Raw genomic sequence first — 22,500 nt, 5'->3', positions numbered from 1 at the left:
TATCAACTTTCGATTTGGTAATCCTCATCCAGCTTCCTTTCTGGAGGTCCCGAGGATTACCAATTGGGCTGTCATACTGAGCTCATATATTGGAGATCGATAATGCACACTTCTTACACGACTGACCAGTCGACAGCGCTGCCTTCCTATTATGCGTGTGTAAACCGATGTTGGGCTGCTCAACATCTTTCACGGTTACATCACTTGCACCAGAACCCACGGTGCCGATTTGGTAATATGTTGTACATTTACTCAAGATGTACGCTTCGGCCCCTTATTCAGGGGCTCAAGCTATTACCAGCAAGAACAATCCTCATCCAGACTTGAACTCGAAACACCCGGAGGCGAACGGTTTAACTAATAAGTGCACCAGTCTTGAATCCATGCGTCGGTGGAAACAATGCCGGCGTGTTGCATGTATTAGCTCTGAACTTAGCGAGTGATTGCCTTGCAGCTGTCATACTGAGCGTAGAGCGTGATTATCGCTCACTTGAACCATGTTGAATGGCTCTTTGGTGTAGGGTAAGGCACCAATTTGTTGGGGCGTAACGGTCACCACCAACTTAAGACTTGCTTATAGGTATTTCAACGTTTTCAACTCTTAAATCGACCGTGTTTCATTATCATCTCTTCTTCTTATTAAATGCATCGAGTTCGTTCCATTGGGTAGTTCGCGTGGCGAACGGTTTGATGCAGCCCCCCGGGGGGGACCACGGCACTTTACACCGGGCATGGTGTATGCGCAACCTACAGATCACCAATATATTTGTGATCGATAATGCACACTTCTTACACGACTGACCAGTCGACAGCGCTGCCTTCCTATTATGCGTGTGTAAACCGATGTTGGGCTGCTCAACATCTTTCACGGTTACATCACTTGCACCAGAACCCATGGTGCCGATTTGGTAATATGTTGTACATGGTCTCAAGATGTACGCTTCGACCCCTTAAGGGCTCAAGCTATTACCAGCAAGATCAATCCTCATCCAGACTTGAACTCGAAACACCCGGAGGCGAACGGTTTAACTAATAAGTGCACCAGTCTTGAATCCATGCGTCGGTGGAAACAATGCCGGCGTGTTGCATGTATTAGCTCTGAACTTAGCGAGTGATTGCCTTGCAGCTGTCGAACTGAGCGTAGAGCGTGATTATCGCTCACTTGAAAGGGTCAAGCCCTTTCGAGTCGTCCGGTTTTTACGCCAGACGACTCGGTTCACCATCTTTCGGGATACAAGTTGACTAAGTGGTACCACTACACTTATCAACTTTCGATTTGGTAATCCTCATCCAGCTTCCTTTCTGGAGGTCCCGAGGATTACCAATTGGGCTGTCATACTGAGCTCATATATTGGAGATCGATAATGCACACTTCTTACACGACTGACCAGTCGACAGCGCTGCCTTCCTATTATGCGTGTGTAAACCGATGTTGGGCTGCTCAACATCTTTCACGGTTACATCACTTGCACCAGAACCCACGGTGCCGATTTGGTAATATGTTGTACATTTACTCAAGATGTACGCTTCGGCCCCTTATTCAGGGGCTCAAGCTATTACCAGCAAGAACAATCCTCATCCAGACTTGAACTCGAAACACCCGGAGGCGAACGGTTTAACTAATAAGTGCACCAGTCTTGAATCCATGCGTCGGTGGAAACAATGCCGGCGTGTTGCATGTATTAGCTCTGAACTTAGCGAGTGATTGCCTTGCAGCTGTCATACTGAGCGTAGAGCGTGATTATCGCTCACTTGAACCATGTTGAATGGCTCTTTGGTGTAGGGTAAGGCACCAATTTGTTGGGGCGTAACGGTCACCACCAACTTAAGACTTGCTTATAGGTATTTCAACGTTTTCAACTCTTAAATCGACCGTGTTTCATTATCATCTCTTCTTCTTATTAAATGCATAGAGTTCGTTCCATTGGGTAGTTCGCGTGGCGAACGGTTTGATGCAGCCCCCCGGGGGGGACCACGGCACTTTACACCGGGCATGGTGTATGCGCAACCTACAGATCACCAATATATTTGTGATCGATAATGCACACTTCTTACACGACTGACCAGTCGACAGCGCTGCCTTCCTATTATGCGTGTGTAAACCGATGTTGGGCTGCTCAACATCTTTCACGGTTACATCACTTGCACCCGAACCCATGGTGCCGATTTGGTAATATGTTGTACATGGTCTCAAGATGTACGCTTCGACCCCTTAAGGGCTCAAGCTATTACCAGCAAGATCAATCCTCATCCAGACTTGAACTCGAAACACCCGGAGGCGAACGGTTTAACTAATAAGTGCACCAGTCTTGAATCCATGCGTCGGTGGAAACAATGCCGGCATGTTGCATGTATTAGCTCTGAACTTAGCGAGTGATTGCCTTGCAGCTGTCGAACTGAGCGTAGAGCGTGATTATCGCTCACTTGAAAGGGTCAAGCCCTTTCGAGTCGTCCGGTTTTTACGCCAGACGACTCGGTTCACCATCTTTCGGGATACAAGTTGACTAAGTGGTACCACTACACTTATCAACTTTCGATTTGGTAATCCTCATCCAGCTTCCTTTCTGGAGGTCCCGAGGATTACCAATTGGGCTGTCATACTGAGCTCATATATTGGAGATCGATAATGCACACTTCTTACACGACTGACCAGTCGACAGCGCTGCCTTCCTATTATGCGTGTGTAAACCGATGTTGGGCTGCTCAACATCTTTCACGGTTACATCACTTGCACCCGAACCCATGGTGCCGATTTGGTAATATGTTGTACATGGTCTCAAGATGTACGCTTCGACCCCTTAAGGGCTCAAGCTATTACCAGCAAGATCAATCCTCATCCAGACTTGAACTCGAAACACCCGGAGGCGAACGGTTTAACTAATAAGTGCACCAGTCTTGAATCCATGCGTCGGTGGAAACAATGCCGGCATGTTGCATGTATTAGCTCTGAACTTAGCGAGTGATTGCCTTGCAGCTGTCGAACTGAGCGTAGAGCGTGATTATCGCTCACTTGAAAGGGTCAAGCCCTTTCGAGTCGTCCGGTTTTTACGCCAGACGACTCGGTTCACCATCTTTCGGGAAGGGACCGTCTCGGTCGCAAGCTGCTCCGGTCCCCAAACAACCTGCGACAAATGATAGGAAATGCCGACATCAATACGTGTTCAGTTTGGTTTATCGCTCATAGGTCTTTTGACCATCGATCCCTGATTATAACTCTCAATTAAACAGTCAGGAGAGTAAGGCATGCCCATCGATATCTCATCGACAGGCGATACCGCAAGAACGGCCAACGACACATCAGGTGATCGATTATTGCTACGACTTTTGCTTAATCGTTTCCACTCCTTAGAGAAAGAAACCCCCGGGGACCGTCTCGGACGCAAGCTGCTCCGGTCCCTAAACAACCTGCGACAAATGATAGGAAATGCCGACATCAATATGTGTTCAGTTTGGTTTATCGCTCATTGGTCTGTTTGACCATCGATCCCTGATTAAACTCTCAGTAATCCAGTCGGGAGAGTAAGGCATGCCCATCGATATCTCATCGACAGGCGATACCGCTTGAACGGCCAACGACACATCAGAGGATCGTATCTTGCTACAACTTTTGCTTAATCGTTTCTTCTCCTTTGAGAAAGAAACCCCCGGGGACCGTCTCGGCCGCAAGCTGCTCCGGTCCCTAAACAACCTGCGGCATCAAATGATAGGAAAAGCCGACATCAATACGTGTTCAGTTTGGTTTATCGCTCATAGGTCTGTTTGACCATCGATCCCTGATTAATACTCTCAATTAGAAGGTCGGTAGAGTAAGGCATGCCCATCGATATATCATCGACAGGCGATACCGCATGAACGGCCAACGACACATCAGAGGATCGTATCTTGCTACAACTCTTGCTTAATAGTTTCCACTCCTTGGAGAAAGAAACCCCCGGGGACCGTCTCGGCCGCAAGTTGCTCCGGTCCCTAAACAACCTGCGGCATCAAATGATAGGAAAAGCCGACATCAATACGTGTTCAGTTTGGTTTATCGCTCATAGGTCTGTTTGACCATCGATCCTAGAATTCAACTTTCGAGTAAGGCATGCCCGTCGATATCTCATCGATAGGCGATGCCGGTAGAACGGCCAACGACACACATCTAGGATCGCATTTACTCTTCCTTGGATGGATAACCAATACCCTAGGACCGTTTCATCGCGAGCTGCTCCGGTCCTCAAACAACTCGCGAACCACCGATAGGATGATATTAGGAATGGCCGACTTTCATCCTTTAACTCTCAGTTCTGCTTACCAAAACATAGGTACTTGGACCTTAAAGACCACTATATGTTCCCCGATCGGGGGCAATCGGAACGTCTATCCATCATCAACATCGTTTCACTCATTCCGAACCACCAAATTGGACAGACAGTACCATATTCACCAACCGATTGCTTCAACTTCGCAAACTGTATGGTAAGTTCTACTAATTTCACATCTTACCATCGACTAATAGTGCATAAATCCACTTGGAAATCACTTTTCCTTGGTCCTCGGACCTTCTACGACAACGTCCAACAAATATCCGAAGTCGTTTCCCAACTTAGACCAAGCATTTCGTATCTTTACTTCTAATCGATTTTTTCTCTCATAATTGACGATCAAAATCTAAAAACCACATTTTGAGCCAGAAGCAGTCGTCCGATCGTCCTGGGGGTAGTCTCAATCGATTTAGAAGGGCCCAATTCATAAAGATACGTACTCAGTCAAATTCATGCTTCTGGCTCACCTACCCCCTATATAGAAAACGAAAGCGTACAGGCGTGGAAAACGTGCCATTTTTCTCCATCACGGACTTTTTTTTTCTCGTTGCACCGACTCTAGTAAAAAAGTGAAATTTTTTACTAGTTACCAACTTTTGCAAATTATCATCGGATATCACTTTTCATGGTCTATAGTAAGTTCTTATCACGTTTTAGTAGTTTTTGAAAAAAAAATTTTTTTGAACTTTTCAAAATTTTTCAAAACAAAGTTTTTGTAGGCGGTTTTGTGTATGGAGGGTTACTAGTCTCGGGGTCACTGTTTGACCAAAAAACCACTATATATCATTCGAAAGGTAATTTCAAGGGCTACAAAAAATTGTTCTACGGCACCCCCCTCCGACGTCTAGTATTCGAGTTATTGGCCAAAAACCATCACTTGAGCGATTTTTCGTTCAGGGTACCCGACTCTAGTAAAAAAGTGAAATTTTTCTCGATTGACCAAGTGTTGCAAATGATCATCGGATTTCACTTTTTATGGTCTATAGTGAGTTCTGATCACGATTTGGTACTTTTTGAAAAAATTTTTTTGACGCACTTTTCAAAATTTTGCAAAACCAAAACTTTTTAGGCGGTTTTGTGTATGGAGGGTTACTAGTCTCGGGGTCACTGTTTGACCAAAAAACCACTATATATCATTCGAAAGGTAATTTCAAGGGCTACAAAAAATTGTTCTACGGCACCCCCCTCCGACGTCTAGTATTCGAGTTATTGGCCAAAAACCGCAACTATAGCGGTTTTTCGTACAGGGTACCCGACTCTAGTAAAATGATGCGATTTTTACTAGTCTAGGAACTTTTTGGTCAAAAAATCAAGTATATGTCATTCGATAGATAATTTCAAGGGCTACCAAAAATTGTTCCACGACACCCCCCTGCGACGTCTAGTATTCGAGTTATTAGCCAAAAACCGCAACTTAAGCGGTTTTTCGTCCAGGGTACCCGACTCTAGTAAAATGATGCGATTTTTACTAGTCTAGGGAACTTTTTGGCCAAAAATCAAGTATATGTCATTCGATAGATAATTTCAAGGGCTACCAAAAATTGTTCCACGACACCCCCCTGCGACGTCTAGTATTCGAGTTATTAGCCAAAAACCGCAATTATAGCGGTTTTTCGTCCAGGGTACCCGACTCTAGTAAAATGATGCGATTTTTACTAGTCTAGGGAACTTTTTGGCCAAAAATCAAGTATATGTCATTCGATAGATAATTTCAAGGGCTACCAAAAATTGTTCCACGACACCCCCCTGCGACGTCTAGTATTCGAGTTATTAGCCAAAAACCGCAATTATAGCGGTTTTTCGTCCAGGGTACCCGACTCTAGTAAAATGATGCGATTTTTACTAGTCTAGGGAACTTTTTGGCCAAAAAATCAAGTATATGTCAATCGATAGATAATTTCAAGGGCTACCAAAAATTGTTCTAAGACACCCCCCTGCGACGTCTAGTATTCGAGTTATGGGCCAAAAACCATTCATACTTGAGCATTTTGCTCATTTTGCCTGTACGGGTACCGAGGACTAGTAAAATCAGGCCAATTTTACTAGAGTAGGGGTCCTTTTTGGTCAAAAAAACAACTTTTGCTCGTTCGATAGGGAATCGATAGGGCAACAAAAAATCGTTCTACGACCCCCCCTTCCGATGTCTAGTATTCGAGTTATGGGCCAAAAACAGTTTATAGTTAATTTTTCACTCGATTTTTCACCAAGTATCGCACATTACTCCGGTTCTATACATTGGATCGTCAATCTTTAAGATTTTATGGGTAGTTCCAACTGTTTGCTGCATTTCATCCATACATTACCAACCGATTCAATGTCTGTGCTAGAAGTTATTAGAGGAATAAAAAAATTTACCCTTGGCTTTGGACCGTACAAGTTTACCCATTTTTGGCCCGTATTTGCCCCATAGCTCCGCCGGTATCCAAGATATGGCCACACTTTCTTCTGGCCATGGGTAGATGGCACTTGTGGCTAGATTTCTTCCATGCACCACTAATCGCTACCATGTCTGTGGCCGGAGCTATTCACGAAAGCGCCTCGCGCACTTGGTCGGATTTTTGGTCCACCTGGCACCATTGTTGGCCCGTATTTGCCCCATAGCTCCGCCGGTATCCAAGATATGGCCACACTTTGTTCTGGCCATGGGTAGATGGCACTTGTGGCTAGATTTCTTCCATGCACCACTAATCGCTACCATGTCTGTGGCCGGAGCTATTCGACGAACAACCATCGCATTTACCTAGGTACTTTTTCGGATTTTTGGTCCAACTTGCACCATTTTTGGCCCATATTTGCCCCATAGCTCCGCCGGTATCCAAGATATGGCCACACTTTCTTCTGGCCATGGGTAGATGGCACTTGTGGCTAGATTTCTTCCATGCACCACTAATCGCTACCATGTCTCTGGCCGGAGCTATTCGACGAACAACCATCGCATTTACCTAGGTACTTTTTCGGATTTTTGGTCCAACTTGCACCATTTTTGGCCCATATTTGCCCCATAGCTCCGCCGGTATCCAAGATATGGCCACACTTTCTTCTGGCCATGGGTAGATGGCACTTGTGGCTAGATTTCTTCCATGCACCACTAATCGCTACCATGTCTGTGGCCGGAGCTATTCACGAAAGCGCCTCGCGCACTTGGTCGGATTTTTGGTCCACCTGGCACCATTGTTGGCCCGTATTTGCCCCATAGCTCCGCCGGTATCCAAGATATGGCCACACTTTGTTCTGGCCATGGGTAGATGGCACTTGTGGCTAGATTTCTTCCATGCACCACTAATCGCTACCATGTCTCTGGCCGGAGCTATTCGACGAACAACCATCGCATTTACCTAGGTACTTTTTCGGATTTTTGGTCCAACTTGCACCATTTTTGGCCCATATTTGCCCCATAGCTCCGCCGGTATCCAAGATATGGCCACACTTTCTTCTGGCCATGGGTAGATGGCACTTGTGGCTAGATTTCTTCCATGCACCACTAATCGCTACCATGTCTGTGGCCGGAGCTATTCACGAAAGCGCCTCGCGCACTTGGTCGGATTTTTGGTCCACCTGGCACCATTGTTGGCCCGTATTTGCCCCATAGCTCCGCCGGTATCCAAGATATGGCCACACTTTGTTCTGGCCATGGGTAGATGGCACTTGTGGCTAGATTTCTTCCATGCACCACTAATCGCTACCATGTCTCTGGCCGGAGCTATTCGACGAACAACCATCGCATTTACCTAGGTACTTTTTCGGATTTTTGGTCCAACTTGCACCATTTTTGGCCCATATTTGCCCCATAGCTCCGCCGGTATCCAAGATATGGCCACACTTTCTTCTGGCCATGGGTAGATGGCACTTGTGGCTAGATTTCTTCCATGCACCACTAATCGCTACCATGTCTGTGGCCGGAGCTATTCACGAAAGCGCCTCGCGCACTTGGTCGGATTTTTGGTCCACCTGGCACCATTGTTGGCCCGTATTTGCCCCATAGCTCCGCCGGTATCCAAGATATGGCCACACTTTGTTCTGGCCATGGGTAGATGGCACTTGTGGCTAGATTTCTTCCATGCACCACTAATCGCTACCATGTCTCTGGCCGGAGCTATTCGACGAACAACCATCGCATTTACCTAGGTACTTTTTCGGATTTTTGGTCCAACTTGCACCATTTTTGGCCCATATTTGCCCCATAGCTCCGCCGGTATCCAAGATAGCGCCACACTTTCTTCTGGCCATGGGTAGATGGCACTTGTGGCTAGATTTCTTCCATGCACCACTAATCGCTACCATGTCTGTGGCCGGAGCTATTCACGAAAGCGCATCGCGCACTTGGTCGGATTTTTGGTCCAACTTGCACCATTTTTGGCCCGTATTTGCCCCATAGCTCCGCCGGTATCCAAGATATGGCCACACTTTCTTCTGGCCATGGGTAGATGGCACTTGTGGCTAGATTTCTTCCATGCACCACTAATCGCTACCATGTCTGTGGCCGGAGCTATTCGACGAACAACCATCGCATTCACCTTCTCGTTGCACTTCTTCGGGAATTTGGTGCAACCAAGTTTTCACTATAACTTGGTCATTTTCCGTCCATCGGACATGCGGTTTTGGGTGTCGATACTTGACACCGCGCGCTACAATATGTTCCTCCACGACCATGTGGTCCGATGCTTCCAACAGGAGCTATTCGAGGAGTACCGATTTTTCACCATTAAAAATGCTCAATTTTGCACCAACTTTTGCCTATAACTCAGGCTGTATCGATCGGATCTACAATCTTGAAAAAGTTTTGGATAGGTGGCACCAAATGCTACATTTCGTTCTTCCACGTCAACTTTGTCCGATGTCTAGCAAAAAAGTTATTCGCGAACCAAGTCCAGAACCCATGCAATGGCTGCCCTCATTGCATACATCACGGCGGTTAACTCTCGTTACTCTATACCGTGGACTTGGTACTTTTTCAGGCATTCGTTGCTACTTCTCGGTTCATGATATTCGTTTACGGTCTTCACTAGGGCATTTGGTGCTCCTTATCGGTTCATGATATTCGTTTACGGTCTTCACTAGGGCATTTGGTGCTCCTTATCGGTTCATGATATTCGTTTACGGTCTTCACTAGGGCATTTGGTGCTCCTTCTCGGTTCATGATATTCGTTTACGGTCTTCACTAGGGCATTTGGTACTGGGCTTCCCACTTTCTACTGATCGATCCATACTCACTTGCGTGCACCTAGCCTAGGAAGGTTTCCTTGGGCTTCCCATCTTTCTACTGATCGATCCATACTCACTTGCGTGCACCTAGCCTAGGAAGGTTTCCTATGGCTTCCCATCTTTCTACTGATCGATCCATACTCACTTGCGTGCACCTAGCCTAGGAAGGTTTCCTTGGGCTTCCCATCTTTCTACTGATCGATCCATACTCACTTGCGTGCACCTAGCCTAGGAAGGTTTCCTATGGCTTCCCATCTTTCTACTGATCGATCCATACTCACTTGCGTGCACCTAGCCTAGGAAGGTTTCCTTGGGCTTCCCATCTTTCTACTGATCGATCCATACTCACTTGCGTGCACCTAGCCTAGGAAGGTTTCCTATGGCTTCCCATCTTTCTACTGATCGATCCATACTCACTTGCGTGCACCTAGCCTAGGAAGGTTTCCTTGGGCTTCCCATCTTTCTACTGATCGATCCATACTCACTTGCGTGCACCTAGCCTAGGAAGGTTTCCTTGGGCTTCCCATCTTTCTACTGATCGATCCATACTCACTTGCGTGCACCTAGCCTAGGAAGGTTTCCTTGGGCTTCCCATCTTTCTACTGATCGATCCATACTCACTTGCGTGCACCTAGCCTAGGAAGGTTTCCTATGGCTTCCCATCTTTCTACTGATCGATCCATACTCACTTGCGTGCACCTAGCCTAGGAAGGTTTCCTTGGGCTTCCCATCTTTCTACTGATCGATCCATACTCACTTGCGTGCACCTAGCCTAGGAAGGTTTCCTATGGCTTCCCATCTTTCTACTGATCGATCCATACTCACTTGCGTGCACCTAGCCTAGGAAGGTTTCCTATGGCTTCCCATCTTTCTACTGATCGATCCATACTCACTTGCGTGCACCTAGCCTAGGAAGGTTTCCTTGGGCTTCCCATCTTTCTACTGATCGATCCATACTCACTTGCGTGCACCTAGCCTAGGAAGGTTTCCTATGGCTTCCCATCTTTCTACTGATCGATCCATACTCACTTGCGTGCACCTAGCCTAGGAAGGTTTCCTTGGGCTTCCCATCTTTCTACTGATCGATCCATACTCACTTGCGTGCACCTAGCCTAGGAAGGTTTCCTATGGCTTCCCATCTTTCTACTGATCGATCCATACTCACTTGCGTGCACCTAGCCTAGGAAGGTTTCCTTGGGCTTCCCATCTTTCTACTGATCGATCCATACTCACTTGCGTGCACCTAGCCTAGGAAGGTTTCCTATGGCTTCCCATCTTTCTACTGATCGATCCATACTCACTTGCGTGCACCTAGCCTAGGAAGGTTTCCTTGGGCTTCCCATCTTTCTACTGATCGATCCATACTCACTTGCGTGCACCTAGCCTAGGAAGGTTTCCTTGGGCTTCCCATCTTTCTACTGATCGATCCATACTCACTTGCGTGCACCTAGCCTAGGAAGGTTTCCTTGGGCTTCCCATCTTTCTACTGATCGATCCATACTCACTTGCGTGCACCTAGCCTAGGAAGGTTTCCTATGGCTTCCCATCTTTCTACTGATCGATCCATACTCACTTGCGTGCACCTAGCCTAGGAAGGTTTCCTTGGGCTTCCCATCTTTCTACTGATCGATCCATACTCACTTGCGTGCACCTAGCCTAGGAAGGTTTCCTATGGCTTCCCATCTTTCTACTGATCGATCCATACTCACTTGCGTGCACCTAGCCTAGGAAGGTTTCCTATGGCTTCCCATCTTTCTACTGATCGATCCATACTCACTTGCGTGCACCTAGCCTAGGAAGGTTTCCTTGGGCTTCCCATCTTTCTACTGATCGATCCATACTCACTTGCGTGCACCTAGCCTAGGAAGGTTTCCTTGGGCTTCCCATCTTTCTACTGATCGATCCATACTCACTTGCGTGCACCTAGCCTAGGAAGGTTTCCTATGGCTTCCCATCTTTCTACTGATCGATCCATACTCACTTGCGTGCACCTAGCCTAGGAAGGTTTCCCTTTGGTACCGACTTCCATCTACGCACTCGATATAACCTAGGTACTTGGTACCGATGATGGTTAACACTCAAGCATTTCTTGCATCCTGCGTGCAAGGTACCAATTTTCACTTCTTAGGTACGTTTATGGGCCCGCATTTATCCAATATCGCTCCGATGGCCTTTCGCATTATTTCATCCGATAGCCCTTGCCAAAAGCTACCAAAAGTTCCTCCACGGCCATGTGCTCCGACGCTTAGTTTAGGAAATATTCGAAAAAATTCATCTTAGGAAAAATTTTCTTATTGGAAAATCACCTTAAATCGATGGCCATTTTTTGGGCAAAAACTTTAACGTCTTCCCGACTTTGCGGGAATTGCGAATTTTAGGCACCCAGAGAAAATCTTTTACTTTAAGGGGGCGGCCGCGAAGTTGCCCAAAGTCTCGGACACAAAAATTCTCAAGTTCCCCACTCTAGTAAATCGCCCTATGAGTATCTCCTGGCCCGCGAGCTCTGCGAGCGGGCCAGCTTCGGCGATTTTTGCCTTTTCGCCTAGGCGGTTCTTCTACGAAATTGGTCCACAGCTTTTGCTCAGAAAGCTAGCATTTGTTGCAACAGTTAGGTGCTTGGTACCACATTTTGGTATCCATTTGGGCATTTGTTGCAACTACTCGGTACTTTGGCCCACATTTCGCTCTACTCGGGCCTCTATGGTGCTACTTGTCGGTACTTTTGGCCAACTTAGGCCAATTGGGTGCAACTTGTGGGTACTCTGTGGGTACTTTAGGGCATATTGTGTCTTTCGGGTGAACCTTCGCGATACTTCATGGGTACTGATGGCCAACTTAGGAACATTCAGTGCAACCTTTGGGCCTAAGGAAATTTGTCCAACTCTTTGGACTTAGAAAATTTTCTGGACTTAGAAAATTTTCTGGACTTGTAAAAATTTTCAAATGTTCAATTTGGCCCACATTTCGCTCTACTCGGGCCTCTATGGTGCTACTTGGCGGTACTTTTGGCCAACTTAGGCCAATTGGGTGCTCTTTGTGGGTACTCTATCGGTACTTTTGGCCATGTTAGGCCCACTCGGTGCTATTTGTGGGTACTCTATCGGTACTTTTGGCCAACTTAGGCCAACTCAGTGCTTCTTGTGGGTACTCTATCGGTACTTTTGGCCATGTTAGGCCCATTGGGTGCTATTTGTGGGTACTCTATCGGTACTTTTGGCCAACTTAGGCCAATTGGGTGCTGCTTATGGGTACTCTATCGGTACTTTTGGCCAACTTAGGCCAATTGGGTGCTCTTTGTGGGTACTCTATCGGTACTTTTGGCCATCTTAGGCCCATTCGGTGCTATTTGTGGGTACTCTATCGGTACTTTTGGCCAACATAGGCCAATTGGGTGCTACTTGTGGGTGCTCTATCGGTACTTTTGGCCAACTTAGGCCAACTGGGTGCTATTTGTGGGTACTCTATCGGTACTTTTGGCCAACTTAGGCCAACTCAGTGCTTCTTGTGGGTACTCTATCGGTACTTTTGGCCAACTTAGGCCCATTCGGTGCTATTTGTGGGTACTCTATCGGTACTTTTGGCCAACTTAGGCCAACTCAGTGCTTCTTGTGGGTACTCTATCGGTACTTTTGGCCAACTTAGGCCCATTCGGTGCTATTTGTGGGTACTCTATCGGTACTTTTGGCCAACTTAGGCCAACTCAGTGCTACTTGTGGGTGCTCTATCGGTACTTTTGGCCAACTTAGGCCAATTGGGTGCTCTTTGTGGGTGCTCTATCGGTACTTTGGGACATATTATGTCCTTCGGGTGAACCTTCTCGATACCTCATGGGTACTTGTGGCCAACTTAGGAAAATTCAGTGCAACCTATGGGCCTTTGGAAATTGTTCCAACACTTTGGACTTAGAAAATTTTCTGGACTTAGAAAATTTTTTGGACTTAGAAAAATTTTCAACTTCTGTATCTTCTTCATCATGTTCCATTTTGTGGGACTTAGAAAATTTTCTGGACTTAGAAAATTTTTTGGACTTAGGAAATTTTTCAACACTTGTAAAATTTTTGTTCCTTCTTTGAAGAAGAATACTTTCCACTATTAGCTTCTTTCTCTTTTTCTTCTTAGTTGTCTTCTTATTTTCGGTCCGAGAGCGCCGACACTTGTAAAATTATCTAAGTCCGAAGACTTTTGGAATGAACCAAAAGTCAACGAACACAACACACCAAGCCTATCAACATCGAGTGGCTACCCGAAGGAAGCGCAGCGGCCAGCCCATGTACAACGCGAAGTTGTAGCATGCAACCAACCAACCGCTAACCTCCAACGGCACTCAATGTATTCGTTACACATGGGCGCACCTGCACCACACTGTCGTGACCATCCAACGAGCCGTCGGTTCGGTCGTGTGTTACAAGCACCCCATCACATAGGCATAGAGTCACCACACAGTGTTCTTCAACACTCTCGTCACATGGTGCAAGTCACGGTACGCACCACCAATGTGCACTGGTTGGCCAATTCCAGCACACACGGGGCGCGCACGCGCAAGCACTAACCACCAAGCATGGGTCGCCTGAGAGGATCGATGCGAACGCATCTCTACAACTTGAAGCTCCCAGCCTGTAGTCCCGTCGTTTGCGGGCGGTCGTAGGTGTCGAAACTAGTGATATCCACAGTCGGCAAGCTCGTCCACCGGTGTTCCCAACATGTATGGTACTAACACGTGCAGCGCGAACCCGCCCTTTGCGGCCTAGTAGTAAGCGGGGATGAGACGCCAGTGTGCCAATGGACAGCACGGACGGTTCTCGGAGGGTTGTTAGGCCCGCTAGCTTACGACCACCTAATGGGTATAAGAAGCGCTATCAGCTCGGATTGGATACGACCTTAGAGGCGTTCAGGCATAATCCAGCGGACGTAGCGTCATACCATAGTCCGTTCGAACTAGTATTGAGCCAGTGGTCCGTACCTGTGGTTCCTCTCGTACTGCACAGGAATTCCGTTAAGATAGCGACAAACAATGCACACCAGTAGGGTAAAACTAACCTGTCTCACGACGGTCTAAACCCAGCTCACGTTCCCTTGAAAGGGTGAACAATCCTACGCTTGGTAAATTTTGCTTTACAATGATAGGAAGAGCCGACATCGAAGGATCAAAAAGCCACGTCGCTATGAACGCTTGGCGGCCACAAGCCAGTTATCCCTGTGGTAGTCTGAGCGAAACCTCCGAAGTGAACGGACGTGTTTTTTCGAGCGCTCCCGTGCGAATTTGCGAATAGTGCGTTTAAAGCAGAATAGTTTGAGATTTACCCACAGGTGGCGCTGGTGTTGTTCGGAAGAGTATTCCCCAGCCCCCCCCCACTCGAACCATATCGATACGAGCGTTTTTGAGGAAAACGTGAAATATTTCACGAAATATTTCATGAAATATTTCAACCTTGAAATATTTCAAAAGAGGACAAAATTTCCTTTCCGGGGAGCCGTCGGACGCCCGGATCGGACAAGTGGTTCCGGAGCTATAGAGGATTGAAAAAGTTTGATAAGTAGTTCGATAACTGTTATCGAACTCCAACACCGAGTTATCAAACTTCCGGACAAATCCTTTAAAGTGGGATATCTCGGTAACCCCTCGGGCTAGAGGGACGTCCGGGGTATCGGTGGATAGGTCTCGGAGTGGAGCACCGGATCGTCACCCCCCCGCCCCTCCCATATCCACCCCCTCCCCCACAGGAGGGGAAAACCAGTGTTTTCTAGTGTCCGGTTAGTATTATCCTCTAAAAGTGCGCGAATCGGTTGAAAAATATTGCAGAACATTAAGTGAGATTATCCCGATTCGATGAAGTGGTCTGCCGTTTCGGTGCGTTGAAAAACAACGGAGATATAAGCGCTCAAAGTTGGAGGTTTTTCGCGTTTCCGGTTTTGACTCTCGCCATACGATTTGTATGAGATCTTCCGGGGACCAGTTTTTCGTGAATAACTTCGTCAATTCTTAACGGATTTTCAAAAGTGAAACATCAAAAGACGCGTATTTCAAAGACGCATCGATTGAAGTGTGTGTGCCGAGTGTGCGTTACATAACCTCAAAACTACAGGTGAAAAAGTGAAAAAGTGAGGTTATGACTCAAAAGTGACACTTAAATTGAACGAAATCGGTTTAAAAATATGTGAACGTGATTATCGCGAAAAAGACCTTTCGTTTAAGTGGTCTGCCGTTTCTGAGCGTTGAAAAACAACGGAGATATTAGCGCCCAAAGTTGGAGGTTTTTCGCGTTTCCGGTTTCGGTTCCCGCCATACAATTTGTATGGGATTTTCCGGGGACCAGTTTTTCGTGAATAACTTCGTCAATTCTTCACGGATTTTCAAAAGTGAAACATCAAAAGACGCGTATTGAAAAGACGCATCCAACGGTGTGAAGTTTGTGCGTGTGTGTGTATGCCACCGGAAGTGGTCATCAAAAAACTGGTGTTTTTGAGTGTCCGGTTTATATTGCCCTCTATAAGTGCGCGAATCGATTTAAAAATATTGTAGAACGTTAAGTGAGAACGTCCCGATTCGTTGAAGTGGTCTGACGTTTCTGTGCGTTGAAAACCAACGGAGTTATTAGCGCCCAAAGTTGGAGGTTTTTTGCATTTCCGGTTTCAAAAAGTGCGTGTAAAATCCACCACGTGTTTTCGGGCGACATCTTGAAGATTTGGCAAAGTGGAAGGCCAATATTATTTAATTAGTTATTAAATTTTTGAAATTTAATAACTCGGTCTGTTGGCCACCTGGCCACTTGGATTTTGGCATCCGGCCCTCGATTGGGGTCCTCTACACGTGTGCCAAGTCCCCCCCCGCTACTCCCAAAAACCAGGGAGTTTTTTCCGGCCCGGTTTTTGAATTTTCAAAAATCAACCCTGCAACCTGGCGCGGGTTTAATCATCGTAACAGGAGTGGCCCATCGGGACTCACCCGGGAAAATTGGCCGCAGGCCGATCGGACCGGAATTAGCCCGGAAACCGGCGAAAAGGCGAAAAAAAGGGGGTTTTTCGGGTTTTTGGAGGCCAGTTTCCTCCCACCACCCCCTCGATCCACCCACCATCGGATAGGGCTTGGCCGGGCGCGTCGATTGATCCGTGGATCGCCAGGATCGGTCCATAAACGGCTGAGTTCTGCTATCTGGAAAAATCCTTTGGTGGTGTTAGTGTGCGAGTGCATTAGTGTTAGTGCGAAAACATTTTTATTGCACAACTTCGAGAAAAGTGGACCGATTTTAACGTTTGGCACTTCGTTGGACGCGTCTCGGCAAGACGCGTCGATACGTGTCTTCAACGGGTCAATCGGGCCCATAGTGCGGTGGCCAGAGTGCCGGACATTTTGACCGTGTGTGTGTGAAAATCGGTGGCCAAATCGTGCACCACTCCGTCAGTTTTCGTCGGATCCGGACGTGCGACACCTCCCTGGAATCGTCTTCGCGAGAGCCAGCTCTTGCCGTACCAGGGGGGGCGATCCAGTGAACGGCCCCGGAACTGGGTTTTGTGTGTGCGTGTGTGTGAGCGGAATTTTCATTTGTGCACCGTTTCGGAACCGCTGGTCCGATTTTGAAGTCCGGCACCTCGTTGCAAATGCGCCGACGAGACGCAGCTGTTGCCGTTGTTTCGGAGGCGATCCATTGAGCGGATCGGAAGATCAATTTTTAGACGAGGTAAACGCTGATTTTTGGTGAGTTTAAGAGTCCCATCAGTACCGGAACACGAGGAAGCATCAAACAAAATTTTCCGGCAGTCGATCGGACTGGAAACAGCCCGGAAACCAGCGAAAAGGCGGAAAAAAGGGGGTTTTTCGGGTTTTTGGAGGCCAGTTTCCTCCCACCACCCCCTCAACCCACCCACCACCGGATAGGGCTTGGCCGGGCGCGTCGATCGATCCGTGGATCGCCAGGATCGGTCCATAAACGGCTGAGTTCTGCTATCTGGAAAAATCCGTTTGGTGGTGTTAGTGTGCGAGTGCATTAGTGTTAGTGCGGAAAAACATTTTATTGCACAACTTCGTGAAAAGTGGACCGATCGGGACGGCCAGCACTTCGTTTTACGCGTCTCGGCAAGACGCGTCGATACGTGCCTTCAACGGGTCAATCGGGCCCATAGTGCGGTGGCCAGAGTGCCGGACATATTCGACCGTGTGTGTGTGTGAAAATCGGTGGCCAAATCGTGCACCACTCCGTCAGTTTTCGTCGGATCCGGACGTGCGACACCTCCCTGGAATCGTCTTCGCGAGAGCCAGCTCTTGCCGTACCAGGGGGGGCGATCCAGTGAACGGCCCCGGAACTGGGTTTTGTGTGTGTGTGTGTGTGCGCCAGAAATTCAACCGTGCACCGTTTCGGAACCGCTGGTCCGATTTGGACGTCCGACACCTCGTTGGATTCGTCTCGGCGAGACCTACTTGCTGCCATCAATCCGGAGTCGATCAACGGAGAGGCAAGTAAGTTGATTCTTTTTATTAGGGTTTGCTTGGCACCTGGGGAAGCCAAGCATCATGGACGGTGCAAGGTCTTTGCGGTCGAGGACCTTGTCGACGGATGAGAGGGTTGCGCCGACGACTCGTCCTTCATTGCAGCCGCGAGTGCTGCTTACGAAGTCGTCGATGCCGGTCGTCAAGGAGACGACCTCTACCGGTGCGGCAGCGCAACGCGATGAGGAGATGCGCGAGCTTCGTCGCACAAACGAGGAGCTGCGGGCCATGCTCGCCAAGCTGCAAGAGGAGCTGTCCCTCTTCCGGGTCCAGATGGCGTCAGCAGAAGCGAATGCTCGTCGCGATGCGGAGGTGGCACTCTCGGCGGCTGTACGTCGGGAGGAGATAGCGGCGGCGGAAATCGCCGCACTTCGAGAGGCACAACGGCTCGATCGTGAGGCTCATCGGCGCGAGCGTGATGCGCTTAATGAGCTTATCTTGCAGGTGGTCGGAGGTCAGCAGCAGCTGGGCGAGCCGATACGCGCCTCTGTGGCTTATTCGCCGACCCCAATGCCACGGCGTCGGATGGAGCAGCAGCAGAGTGAGCAGCAGCGTGGGCAGCAGCAGCAGCGGCAGCGACAGCAGGTTGCGGTGACGGCTATGGTGGAGCCGTCTCCGGACCAGGAAGGCGGCTCCTGGACTGAGGTGGTGCGCCGTAAGCCGGCACGTCAATCAGCGAGCATGCAGCAGCAGCAGCAGCAGCAGAAGCAGCAGTGGCCGCAGCTGCAACAACAACGGGCAAAGGTCCAGCGACAGGTGGTTGCAGGACCATCGTCACAGCAGCCCCAACAACAGCAGGGGCAACAGGTCTGGCGTAGTCAGCCTGCAACACGGCGAGGCGGAGGGCGACAACGGCAGCGCAAGACCAAGCCGGACGCAATCGAGGTCGCCCCAGCAGAGGGACAAACCTGGACGGAGGTTTACCAGGTTGTGCGTGGGGCTCCAGAGATGGTGAAGTACGCAGATGCCCTTGGAGTCGGACGACGCACCACACGCTCCCGACTTGTTATGGAGCTGAAGGAGAGCGCGAATGCTGCAGAGGTGCTGCAGTGCATCAAAGACGTGTGCGCGAAGGCGGAACTGCCGGCTTCAGCACGCTTGGTGACTCCCACGGTCGACATCCGGATGGACGCGGTCGACCCTTTAGCGGAGGAGTCACACGTGGCGAAGGCACTCTCCGAGCTATGCCAGCACACCGTGGAGGAGACTTCGGTTCGGCTGCGACCAGCGTGGGACGGCACGAAGGTGGCGATAGCTCGTGTGACAACGAAGGCGGCAGAGGAGCTGGACGGGAAGTTTGTCAAAATCAAGTACACGTCCTGCCTGATCCGGAAGGTGGCTCCAATGCAGACGCGGCAGCAACGTTGTTACAAGTGTCTGGAGATGGGACACGTCCGGGCAGCGTGCACGAGCGAGGTCGATCGCTCGGCCAGCTGCATTCGTTGCGGGAAGCCGGATCATCAGGCGAAGAGCTGCACGGCGGAGGTGTGCTGTGCCGTGTGCAGCGGCCCGCATCCGGTCGGTCATCTGACGTGCCGGCGCTAAAGGTGCTGCAGATCAACCTTGGGCGGAGCAGGACAGCTCAGGACCTGCTGATGCAGACGGCTCGCGAGCTGGATGTTCAGGTGGTGCTCGCCTGTGAGCTGTATCGGCCGCCTCGAGATGATCCGCGATGGGCTGTTGATGAGGAGTTGAGCGTGGCGATCGTCGCAACGGGGGCTTACCCCATCCAGCGTCTGTGGGGAAGCGTCGTCCCGGGATTGGTGGTTGCCACGATAGCGGGAGTCACTTTCGCCAGCTGCTACGTGTCGCCCAGCAGCGGTCTTGAGGACTTCGAGGAGTTTCTTGGTGCGGTGGAGGTGTCGCTGGTGGGACACACAACATCAGTCCTGGCTGGGGACTTCAACGCCTGGAACGAGGAGTGGGGGAGTGCGCGCACTACCCGGAAGGGGCAGGAGCTCCTAAGCGTGGTGGAGCAGCTGGCGCTGCAGACGCTGAACCGTGGCAACGTGCCCACCTTCAAGGGCAACGGGGTTGCACGGGAAAGCGTCATCGACGTCTCCTTCGCCAGTCAATCCATTGTGCGGCCGGACTCATGGCGCGTGCTTAACCGCTTCTCCGGCAGCGATCACGAGTACATCGAGTTCCAGGTGGAGGTTCCGGGTCAACGGAACAAGCGACGTGGCCAGCAGCACCGAAGCCAAGCAGCAGCCAGTGACGGGACAGCCAGGCATGCCGGAACTCGGTGGAAGACGACGCAGTTCGTTCGGAAGAGCTTTGACATCGCCCTCACAGTCGGCCGCTTCGGACAGGTCGACACTCCGGAGGGGCTGGTTGGCGGACTCACTCGGGCGTGCGATGAGACCATGGAGAGAGTGCACGGGGCTACCTTCCATCGCAAGCCCCAGGTGTACTGGTGGTCTCCGGACATCGAGCGCTTGAGGGAAGAGTGCGAAGCAGCGGAGGCAGCCCATCGCCGGGCTCAACCGTCGGAGCGTGCTGTGACGTCTGCCGGACTGCAGGATTGTCGTCGTTTGCTGCAGGCCAGTATCCAGAACAGCAAGGAGAGCAGCCTTCAGGAGCTGATCGACGGCGTCGAGGCTGAGGTGTTCGGTCTCGGGTACAAGGTTGTGCGAGCGAAGCTTCGCGGCCGGGCGCCACCGGAAACGGATCGAGCTGTTCTTGGTCCGATCGTTGACGCCTTGTTCCCGGAGCATCCAGCGTTCGAGTGGCCGGACATCGAAGCAAGCACCGCCTCACACGTCGCTCTGAGGCCGGTCACGAGCTCGGAGGTTCTGCTGCTGGCTGAGCGGATGGCGTCGTCCAAGGCGCCAGGGTTGGACGGCATCCCCAACACTGCGGTGAAGGCAGCGATGCGGAAGCACCCGGAGGTCTTCGTGGACGTGTACAACCAGCTGCTCGAGCGAGGCGAGTTTCCTGCGGCGTGGAAGGAGGCTCGACTTGTGCTGATCGCGAAGCCGGGCAAGCAGCCGGGCGACCCGTCATCATATCGTCCGCTGCTCATGCTGGGAGCAGTCGCCAAGGGGTTCGAGCGGGTGATCCTTGATCGACTGAACGACCACTTGGAGAACAGCGATGCTCCGCGACTGTCGCCAAGGCAGTACGGGTTCCGGCGCGGCCGTTCCACGATACAGGCCATCGAACGTGTGATCGAGAGGGGGCAGCACGCGAGGACGTTCCATCGCACCAACCAGCGGGATCCTCGATGTCTGGTGGTGGCAGCACTGGATGTCAGGAATGCCTTCAACTCCGCCAGTTGGGAGGCGATCGCGGCTGCCCTGCAGAAGCTGCAAGTTCCAGTAGCCCTCCAGAGAATGTTGCGCAGCTACTTCTCTGAGAGGAGGCTGGTGTTTGAAACCAGCGAGGGACCAGTGCGGCGAACGGTCACGGCGGGCGTTCCACAGGGCTCAATCCTGGGCCCGACTCTGTGGAACGCCATGTACGACGGCGTGCTTCGGCTGGCGCTACCCGAGGGCGCTGAGGTGATCGGTTTTGCCGACGACGTCGTGGTGCTGGCGAGCGGGACGACACCGGAGGCGGCGACGCGGTTAGCTGAAACGGCGATAGGAATGATCAGCTCGTGGATGGCGCAACACCACCTGGAGCTTGCTCCGGCCAAAACCGAGCTGGTCATTGTTTCGACAATGCGGAGAGAACGCACCCGCGTTCCAGTGACGATCGACGGAGTGGAGAAGATGCCGACCCGCACGCTCAAGTACCTCGGGGTCATTCTTGAGGATCACTTGTCGTGGAGGCCACACGTTGAGCAGGCCACGTCGAAGGCGCTCCGTGTGGCGCAGGCCATCTCCAGGTTGCTTCGTAACCATGGCGGACCTAAGTGTGCGAAGCGACGGTTGTTGTCATCGGTGGTGGACTCTACTCTCCGCTACGCTGCGCCGATTTGGCATGAAGCGGTCAAGCTTCGGGCGTGTCGCAGGCAGCTGAACCGGGTGCAGGGCCTTTACGCACGGCCGGTGGCCCGCACCTTCGTTACGGTGAGGAACGAGGTGGCAACGGTCCTTGCCAGCGTCATCCCCATCGTGCTGCAGGTGACGGAGGACGCTCGTTGTTACCAGCGACATCAGGCGACGGGAGCGAGTTTGCGGGAGCTGCGCATCGAGGAGCGAATAAACACAATCGCCGAGTGGCAGCGGCAGTGGGACCAGCTGGAACCAGAAAGCCGCTACACACGGTGGGCACACCGAGTTATCCCGGACTTGGCGGCATGGAAGAACCGGCGGCACGGAGAGATGACCTTCCATCTCGCGCAAATTCTCTCCGGCCACGGTTTCTTTCATGAATACCTGCATACCAAACATCTGGCGCCATCCGCTGACTGTGTTAGGTGCCCGGGAGTTGTGGAGAGTGCTGAACATGCGTTCTTTGACTGCCCGAGGTTTGCAGAGGTTCGGCAAGCATTGCTCGGCGAGGATGATGCAGCGGTTGTGACGCCGGAAACTCTCGTGGAGTTTATGTTGAGCAGTCCAGCGA

Source organism: Anopheles funestus, assembly GCF_943734845.2.
Source record: "Anopheles funestus chromosome X unlocalized genomic scaffold, idAnoFuneDA-416_04 X_unloc_23, whole genome shotgun sequence".
In the NCBI taxonomy this organism is placed as follows: Eukaryota; Metazoa; Arthropoda; class Insecta; order Diptera; family Culicidae; genus Anopheles; species Anopheles funestus.
This window is presented reverse-complemented; position numbering follows the sequence as displayed.